This window comes from Balaenoptera borealis, assembly GCF_965194805.1.
Source record: "Balaenoptera borealis genome assembly, chromosome: 8".
NCBI lineage: Eukaryota > Metazoa > Chordata > Mammalia > Artiodactyla > Balaenopteridae > Balaenoptera > Balaenoptera borealis.
In genome coordinates, this window is record NC_138865.1 from 10,222,573 (window position 1) to 10,232,457 (window position 9,885).

At 42.0% G+C, this 9,885-nt stretch overlaps 1 pseudogene across 1 annotated transcript in view; it reads left to right on the top strand.

Moving 5' to 3' along the window:
- LOC309633793 (ubiquitin domain-containing protein 2 pseudogene) overlaps positions 1-9,885 on the top strand; it is a 36,131-nt pseudogene extending 26,246 nt beyond the window's left edge. The window contains exon 2 of the transcript in view: positions 7,373-9,885. The product of the transcript in view is annotated as a ubiquitin domain-containing protein 2 pseudogene (transcript). The remainder of the gene's footprint in view (positions 1-7,372) is intronic.

The window sequence follows — 9,885 nt, forward strand, 5'->3', positions numbered from 1 at the left end:
CCGCAGACCGCGTTACTACTTGCCGTGCGCCGGTGCAGAGATCCCAGCCCGTGGCTCTGCTTGTGGTCCTGTCTGGCCAGGGAATACGGTTGTTTGGCAGTTCTGACTGATTTGAGTCTCCAGTCAAGGGCCCCCACCAGCTCATTCTACCGCCTCACTTCAGCAGGAAAGCAAATACACAGCCTCGGTTCCTGCCCACCCGGGAAACCTGGCCAGAGAACCTGGGCAGCGGCAGAGCACATCCTATGGTGCTGGTTGGTCTGGGATCTGAATTGACATATTTCCAAAGAAGATATTCAAATGGCCAACAGGTACATGAAAAGATACTCAACATCGCTAATCATCAGGGAAATGCAAATCAAGTGTCTCCTTCCATTATTTGATGCCACCATCTTCATATGTAGCCTCTAGATTCCTGGCTTTTTATAAAAGATATAACTCAGGAGCAGCCAGATGGAAGAGATGCACAGGGCAAAGTATGGGGAGACAGTGCAGAGCTTCCAGGCTCCTCCAAGCACGCCGCTCTGAGGCAGGAGACAGATGGGCCCCAGACTGAGCCGTTGGAGTCTGTCCCCTGTGGACAGATACTCCAAGATGAAGACAATAGCAGGAGGGAGGAGGAGCTGAATCCTGCCCAGATAAGAGATCAAGAGACCACATATTTCTCATTCTCGAGGTCAAGGAGAACTTCCTGACTACACATGCGCAGAAAGGCTCCTTGGGGGTCAAAAAGGGAGGGGGCGCCACCCCACAGTAGGTGATGTCAACCTACCCATAGGCCTCTGCACTAGAATCCATCTTGGCTCAGAGATGCACATGCACACATGGGAGGACCCTGAGATGTACCAAATGTGGGCTCAGAGCCAGGCAAAGCAAGATGATTGGCCAGAGGGAACCCGGAAGAAATGCCCCATGTAAGTGATTCAAGCTATCACGAGGGCGCGACTCTCTCTCTGAGCCCACCCACGTGAGTCTATTCACACGTACTCTTTTTCCTCCTAATAAACACTTGTTTCACTACTTTCCGTCTCTTTGTGGAATTTCATTTCTAAAAAGCCGACAGGCCAGGGCCTTGTCACTGGCTACTGGCCCTCGTGATCTAGTGGCTAGGATTCAGAGCTCTCACTGCCACGGCCTGACTTCAATCTCTGGCAGGGGAATTCTGCTTCAAGCTGCCGCAGGCTGAGACCACCCGAGATCAACTCTCCCCAAATCTCTATGTGTTCACCAACCCAGAAGCTTCTACTTTAACCTCATTCTTGAGAGATAATTTTGCTGGTTGATAATTCTTGGTTTACAGTTATTTTGCTCTCAGTAAATTAAGATATATTCCTGGCCTCTGACTTCCATTATTGCTATAGAGAAATCAGCTTTCAGTGTAATCGCCATTCCTTTGAGATCGATCTTTCCCCTCTCTGGCTGCTTTAAGATTTTTTCCCCTTTGGTATTCATCAGTTTTCCTATGAGATGTCTAAGTGCTGTTAAAAAAAAAAAAGTATTCATCTTAGGATTCGCTGGGCTCCATGGACCTAATGATTATTGTCTTTCAACAATTCTAGAAATTTCCTAGCAATTAACACTTCAAATATTTCTTTGTTCCCATTATTCTTTCTGGAATGTTGATTAATCTCATTTCATATTTTCTATCTCTTTCTTCCTCTGTGCTGCCTTTAGGGTAATTTCTTCAAATTAATCTTGTATTATTTATTGCTGCATAACAAATTAGCCCAAAACCTAGCAGCTTAAAGCAACAAACATTTATTGCTTCACACAGTTTCTGGGGGTCAGGAATCCAGGAGTGACTTAGTTGGGTGGTTTTCGCTCAGTGTCTCTCACAAGGTGGCAGTCAAGCTGCCCCTGGGACTGTAATCAAATGAGGGCAGGACCAGGGCCGGCGAGCTGCTTCCAAGAGGGCTCACTCAGGAGGCCTCTGTCCCGCCCCATAGGGCCTCCCAGCAGGCTGCCAGAGTGTTCTCGTGACACAGCAGCTGGCTTCCCCAAGCCAGGGGTCTAAGGGGGCGGGAAAGCAGCAGCAGGAAGGCACAGTGTCTTTTAGGACCCAGTCCCCAAATCACACACCTTCACTTCTGCTTAATTCAATTTGTTAGAAGCATATCACTAAGTCCGATCTATACTTAAGGAAAGGAGAATTAAAGTCCACCTCTTGAAAGGAAGAATATCAAAGAATTCTGGACATTTAAAAATCACCACAGGGCTTCCCTGGCGGTCCAGTGGTTAAGACTCTGCGCTTCCAATGCAGGGGGGCACGGGTTCCATCCCTGGTCGGGGAACTAAGATCCCGCGTGCCGCACGGCACGGCCAAAAATAATAATTTTAAAAATAAAAAATAAAGTTAAAAAAAATCACCACATATATTTTAGTTCAGTAGTCTTTCATCAGTTGTGCTTAATCTGTAGTTTCTAATTTTGATTATTAAATCATCCATATCTAGAAATTCAACTAGGTCTCTTTTTTCAAATCTGCCTAGTCACTTTTCATAGTATCGTGTTATATACCCAATACCTTCTTTAATTTCTTTAAACATGTTAAATTGTTATTTTATATTGTGTGTTGACTCTAACATCTTAAGCCTTTGGAGAATAGGCTGTCACTTGGGATGTCTTGTTCTTTTTTGTGTGTTTTGCTAGTTTTGACTATGAACTGCTCCTTTCCCTTGGAAATTTCTCTGTGGAAATTCCTTGGCACCTAAATTAAAATTGCTTTCCTCATCCAAGAAGATGTGCATTTGCTTCTGACAACTGCCTGAAGTAACAAGCAATCCAGAACCCTTTGAGTTATATTCTTGGCGTAAGGTTCAGATCACACACAGTGTATATTTGGACCAAAAAATGTGCATGAGGGCCTTTACACATTCTCAGGGGGAAATTCCACCATACTCCTGCCAACCAATGCTAAATTTGAATTCAGATTTCTTTGATGTCCTGTTCTGGGTGACTTTCTTTTCTTCCTTCTGCTTTACATTGAAGGTAAAACCCACTGAAGTCCCAGCTTTATGCAGAGATCTATTACATTCTCCAACTGATGTTGACCTTAGGGTTAGTCTCTTGTCCCCCAAATATGGTGTTGTCTCCAGGGCTCAGCAAAAAAAACTCTTAGAGCAGAAGCTGGTATTGGTGCTGCTTTATCGCCAATGTTTCTTGCTTTCACTTTGTTTTTGACTTTTGTTGGTAAGATCATGCCAGTTCAGCAATACAAACACAAAGGTGATTTTTATATATAATCCAGCATTTTAACTGCTTACATTGGGAGGGCCATTGAAAGTACCTAATCTTCCAACTGCTGGAAATGTAAGTTCCCCATTTTCTCTTCAATCCACTCCATGCTGGCCCCCCTCCCACTCTATTTAAGTTGTTCTTTTCAATAACCTCCATGTTGTCAAGTCAAATGATCTTCCTCCGTCATCATCTTATTTGATCTTTAAGCATCATTTGAGTGGTTTAATGACTCCCTCCTTTATAAAACACTTCTCTCCTGGCTTCTCTAACACGTTCCCTGGATATTCTTATCTCACTGGCTTCTCCTTCTCAGTCTCCTTTCCTGACCTTTTGTCTTCTACACAACTTCTCCTCTCTATCCAGTCTTCTCCAAGGTGACCTCATATAAACTGATGGCTTTAAATCCTACCTATATCTTGATGACTCTCACATTTCTATCTCAGGCCAAAATCTCAACCTGAGCTCTAGACTTATATCCAACTGCTTACTTGGCATCTTCACTTGGATAACTAATAGTCACTTTAAACCTAACCTGTCCAAAACAGAGCTCTTGATTTTCCCCTTCAGCATGTATTCTTCCTCCAGTTTTCTCCATCTTAGGAAGTGGCCCCTACTCCACCGCACGGCTATAGCCAAAGAACTAAGAGTCATCTTTCATCGTCCCCTTTTCCTCTACTATCACATCCAATGTTTAAGACATCCTGAATCTTCCCTTTTCTGTCCATCTCTACGACTACCATCTGAGTCCTAGTCATCATTATCTCTAACCTGTACTAGTGCAATTGCTTGTTTATTGGTTTCCCTGTGTGCATTCTTGATTTTCATAATGCATCTCCATAGAGCTACCAGAATAATTTTTTAAAAAGGAAAATTAGGTCGTGTTAATCACTTAATTAAAATGCTTCAATGGCACTCTTTTGCACTTTGAACAAAATCCATATTCTTTTTTTTTTTTTTAAATAAATTCTGTAAGTACTATTATCTCCTCTTTATAAATTTATTTATTTATGATTTTTGGCTGTGTTGGGTCTTCGTTTCTGTGTGAGGGCTCTCCCCAGCTGCGGCAAGCGGGGGCCGTTCTTCATCGCGATGCGCGGGCCTCTCACTGTCGCGGCCTCTCCTGTTGCGGAGCACAGGCTCCAGACGCACAGGCTCAGTAGTTGTGGCTCACGGGCCCAGTTGCTCCGCGGCATGTGGGGTCTTCCCAGACCAGGGCTCGAACCCGTGTCCCCTGCACTGGCAGGCGGACTCTCAACCACTGCGCCACCAGGGAAGCCCAAAATCCATATTCTTTACCAAGACCTTTAAGCCTCTCCCTCCAGGACAGTCTTAGTCTTATAACACTTATTACTATCTGAAATTAATCCATTAATGTCTTTACTTATTTATTGTCTGCCTCCCCCCTTTAGATTCAAAATTTTGATTACAGAACTAAAACAGAACTGCCTGTTTTGTTCCCTGCCATAACCTCAGCAATTAATAGGTGATTAATAAATTCCTATCGATTGGATCTTTCATACTCTATAAAGTTCTCTGAACGCCCAGTCTTCATGGCAGAAGTAACTTCTTCCACATTTGTGCTCAAATAACACTTTGAACACATCAGTATTACAGTCCTCATGTGGTGAAAAGCTTATCTCCTTACTAGAGTGTGAACTTTACAGGAGTATAAATCATGACATTTTCTTCTTCGAATTCCTAGGGTCTTACTACCTGGTAAGGAGTAGGTAGACAAATGAGTGTTTACTGAATAAATGAATGAATTAATTCATGCTAATGAATGGTCACAGAGACTTGAAAGATCATTTTCTAAAATTACTTTCATCAACAGACAAGAAAAACAATATGAATATAACCCTCGGCTCTGGAAAAACAACTAAAACTGTGACAGCTAAAACAAGTTTATAGTTAAATATGCCATGTCTCTGCCAAAGAACTCCTACCAATGGATAGGACAAAAGAGAGGAAGAAAAGGACTTCTGGATTAAAGGTGTAGTTTGTTCTCCTCTGAATTTGCTGACCAATTTTAGTGCTGCAGCAATGGCTCCAGAAACAAGCCAATTTCTGGCAGCCACATGGCCCACATAATCTTTGGAATTTTCAGAAATGCTTACCATTAAGGGAATCTCTCCTTGCTTTGTGGTAAGGGTTCATTTGGAATCTACTATATTGATGGCTAAGGGCACAGGTATTACCCGTCCTCAGGATTCTTACCAACAGTTCCCTTAAACTGGCTCAACCAAAGCCCAACCTGTTGCCAGAGAACAATGTCCCTTCGTCTGCCCTTGCAGCCACCAGGACTTGTGGGAAACCGGAAGCTTGCATATAGATATTAGTCATGGATCTAGTCCCCGTATTCAGCAAACACTTTTCTAGCAAATCCGGTGCCAAAAAATTCTTAAAATAAAACTGTACATGCTTCATTGATTCACTTCATGTGAAGTGTTTAAATGCTTCTATTGTATTTATTATTGTTCAGTAGCTCACCTAATATTATTTGAAGTTGATGAAGACTTTCCATTAGCCCCTTAGGGCCTTTAGTTTTGCGCTAAGAGATAGTGAAAAGGGCTCAACATAATTTTTCAGCAGCAAAATAGAAGATAGTGACTAATCAGTACCTTAGCAAAAACCTTTTGCTATTTTCAAAATACTTTTGAGTGCCTGCTTAGTTTTGTGTTGATTTCTTTTTTTAAATAAATGGATTTGTATATAACGCTCTTTTGTGAATGCATGTGGTACTCCGGAGTACCCAGAGACCAGGTGGTAAAGCTGCGTTCCTTACCTTTTTAGTTCTTGGCACACCTGAAAATCTCGACATTCTCCCGAGGCTCCTCTCATCTTCTGCTCCTTATCTCCTTCTGACAAATGGGTGGGTACGCTGGTGGGAGTGTGGGGTTGATAAAAACATATGCTAGATTAGCAGAGAAAAATGAAGAGCAGTGTTTAAAAGAGGAGGAAAGTAGGATGGAAGACAGGATAAAAGGAGAAATGGGAATAAAAAGAAAACTGGAAAATAATGGTGAAAATAAATGAAGAATAAAATTGGAAGAAGGGCACCAGGGACTGATTGCTTTTATTAATCTCAGTACCTCCGACCTATCCCAGCCACCTCAGCTGTCTGTTCCATGGCAACTGGCCAGCTCTCTGAAACGTTTCTGGTCCCTAATGGACTCCTTGGGCCATTTTCCATTACTCACTTGTTCATTGCTTACACATTGCAGATGTGCAAGTGTGAGGCTGAATATATTAGTCTTCTGTTGCTGCTCTAACAAATTACCCTAAATTTAGGGGCTTAAGCAACGCAAACTTATTATCTTCTGTAAGTCTGACATGGATCTCACAGGGCTAAAATGAAGATGTCAGCAGTTCCTTTAGTAAGACTTTTGGGGAGTGTTAATTTCCTTGATCATTTTGGTTGTTGGCCGACTTCAAAATGACATGGAAGGCCTTACAGAGTAGTAAGGCCTGTTACTGAAATCATTCAAGCCGAGGCTTATAAAAGATGGTTCTGAAGGATTTTTGTACTGGGTTGGAAGTTGGACCTTATGATTTCTAAGGTCCCTTCCAACTAAAGACTGTACGATCTAGGCAAAAAACTCTAATAGCAGTTTAAATCCTGATCTGCTGTCCTGTGTGTGAAAAAAAAAAAAAAATCAACTAATTTGCTTACGTGGGTAGGATTTTCTATTGGGAAATTGATACAGATACTTTAATGTATTCATTTTTTCCCCTATTATGTGCCTAGTGGCAGTATATATTGAGGATATAATAATGAACAGAGATGGGACTCATCTATATCAACAAGATAAGTGTGAAAGAGATATAATACAGAATGGTATGTTTATATATTTCTATATTCCAGATTAGTGTGGGTCCTGTTATTATGAATGAAAAAATTAGTAATTAGAAGAACATAAAATATGAAACCTAATTTAAAAATAGCAGCGTAGGGGCGGGGGCTGATGGGGCCTGGCGGACAGGCTGCGACGCCTGGACGCGGGTGTGCTGGGCTGTGAGGGGGTGAAGCGGGCGCTGCGACCCGCTGGGGATGCGCCAGCCCTGGTCTGGCGGGGCCTAGCCAGAGGCGAGGGCGGCGCGGGGGCCAGGCCTGTCGGGCGGGCGGCCCTGGGACTGAGTTGCTTCAGGTTGTGACCAGCCTTTGAAAAAGGAGGAACCCAAATGGAAAAGCGATTATCCCATGACAGATGGACAACTGCTCAGCAAGAGAGATGAATTTTGGGATACTGCACCAGCTTTTGAAGGCTGTAAAGAGATTTGGGATGCCTTGATGGCTGCAGCACGTGCTTTTGAAAGCAACGATCATGACCTGGCACAGGCAATCACTGACGGTGCGAACATAACGTTACCACGTGGTGCGCTTACAGAGTGCTACGATGAACTGGGGACTAGGCATCAGCTTCCAGTCTATTGCGTGGCACCACCAATCAACAGGATAGAGGTAAAGAGCAACATAGAGACTCGGGATATTCCTGAGCCACCACCCAATTCTGGGTATGAATCTCAGCTCCGTCTGCGCCATTCCACCAGCAGGGACTCAACCCTGTGGTCCACGGCACAGACACACTGTACCCCACGAAGAGGCGGGTACGTGCAAGCAGAAGGAGTGGAACCGGGTAGTCAGCGGTGGTTCTTTTCTGGCAGACCTCTCACTGACAAAATGAAGTTGCAAGACCTGAAGATCGCAAAGGACTATGTTGTACAGGTTATAATGAGCCAACCTTTGCAAAACCCAACACCAGTTGAGAACTGAACTGGTCCTGTTGGCTGTCCCCAGATCCCTCCTGTTCCTTTTTATTGCTGTCGTTATCATTTCCTACTCTACGGTGTGAAATTTATTTTCACTGCTCTGAATTCCATATGAATGGATTTAGTTCTGAGGAATTACAAGTGAAAAATTCCATCTGTGATGGAGACCAACAAAAATAATTAATAAAACATAAAGAGCCAGGCTTTGAGACTCATGTAATTACAGTTTCTAATTCGAGAGGCAGTTGAGAAATAGATAACCATTTATTTAAAAATACCCAACAACTATCTAATGGCTGTAAATGATTCGGACTGTGAATAGAACACTGCATTCATGAAGAACAGCACACCAAGCACCTGTAAATACAGAATTCTTAAAAAATAAATCAAATTTCTGGAAATCATCAATAACAGTTATAAAACTTGAGCTTTTAAAAATGGAAACTGAAAGGAGCAGTACTTGAGGTTCGCTTCTTTTCTGGTCTTAATTCCTTGTTCAATTAATATTTAGCCATAAAGGAGACCAGCAAACTGTGTTTCAGTATTGCTTTCCCTATCCCCATATGTTGAGCTCCTTATTTACATTCACACTAAATTTTGGTGCCTTCCAGCACATTGGTGGCAGGCACCTTTCTGGAACACTAGGCAATAGTTTAGTCAGTGCATTCAGATCTCTGACTTCCAACTGATACTTGGTTGAAAAGTCTATTTTCCTCTTGCTGCATAGGTATTTTGAAATGTCTATATAATGAAGCTGTTTCACATCCAGGCTTAGAAGGTCACTATTATGTAATACCTTCATTGATCTACCTACTCTGTTTAGAACTTTTCAGAGCTAACTGTACCCCCAAATGCGTGGATACAAGGCCAGGGAATGCACAGAATCAAGTACAGCTGTTCCCACTGTAGGATAATAAAGTAATTATCTCTTCTCTCCCAGTTTGCAGGAAGGGTGTAAGGAAAGCCCATTCTATCTGTGCCTGGGAGAACTGTGGCTACCTTCAATCTTTTAGAAAAAATTTCAACTTATAATTTGCTAGTGTGAAAGATTTACTGACATCAATTAAACATCAGCAGTGAGACCAAATGATGATACGTTGCTTTATACTTTAGTACTTTCCATAGTTCACTGTTACCTACAGTTGTGATGGATGAGAATTTTCCTCTCTCATCCTTCCTAGCAAAGAGGCAAATTAAGAAGCATCTGCAGATTTTATCAGAGGACGAAAAATTTGGTGAGATAACCTGATTCTTCTGTACTAGGACTGGAATAAAGCTGCCAAGGATTATATTTAATTTGGAGCCTTTTCAAAGCTGGTTCCGTAAGTGAGAAGGGGGCTACCACATGACCTCTGAACCCCTGAGAATCCATGAGATGGAAAAGTAGAGGCAAGAAGGCATTTACGTTGTTCTCAAATGAGAAATAATCAAACCTCCACACCTATTTTGGATGTGAAGCACCATTATTAATTTTAATGGCAAAATGAAACTATTTAGTTTAAATGTAATGTTTAAAATAGTATTGCATTTCCTATAGCCTGATTACACATATCTATAATTGTAACATATCATGTTTCTGAGAGCTTTAACTACTTCTCTTCTTTATGCAATCATTTTAAAGATTGTGGCTACATTTAATTTAGGTTTACTGACAATTGAATCTAAATTCAAGAGGCGACAACAGCATTAATTCCAAAGGAGTATTTTTATACATGGAGGTGGAGGTATGCGAGGGTATTTCAATATAATGCCCTGTCATCACAATGCTTCCTTATTAATTTGTGTGCCACACTGAACAGCAACATCTCTCAAAGGTTGTCAACTGGAGGAAAAAAAGTGTCCAAATCTATTTTTCTTAAGTAAATTTGGTGATATAATAAAG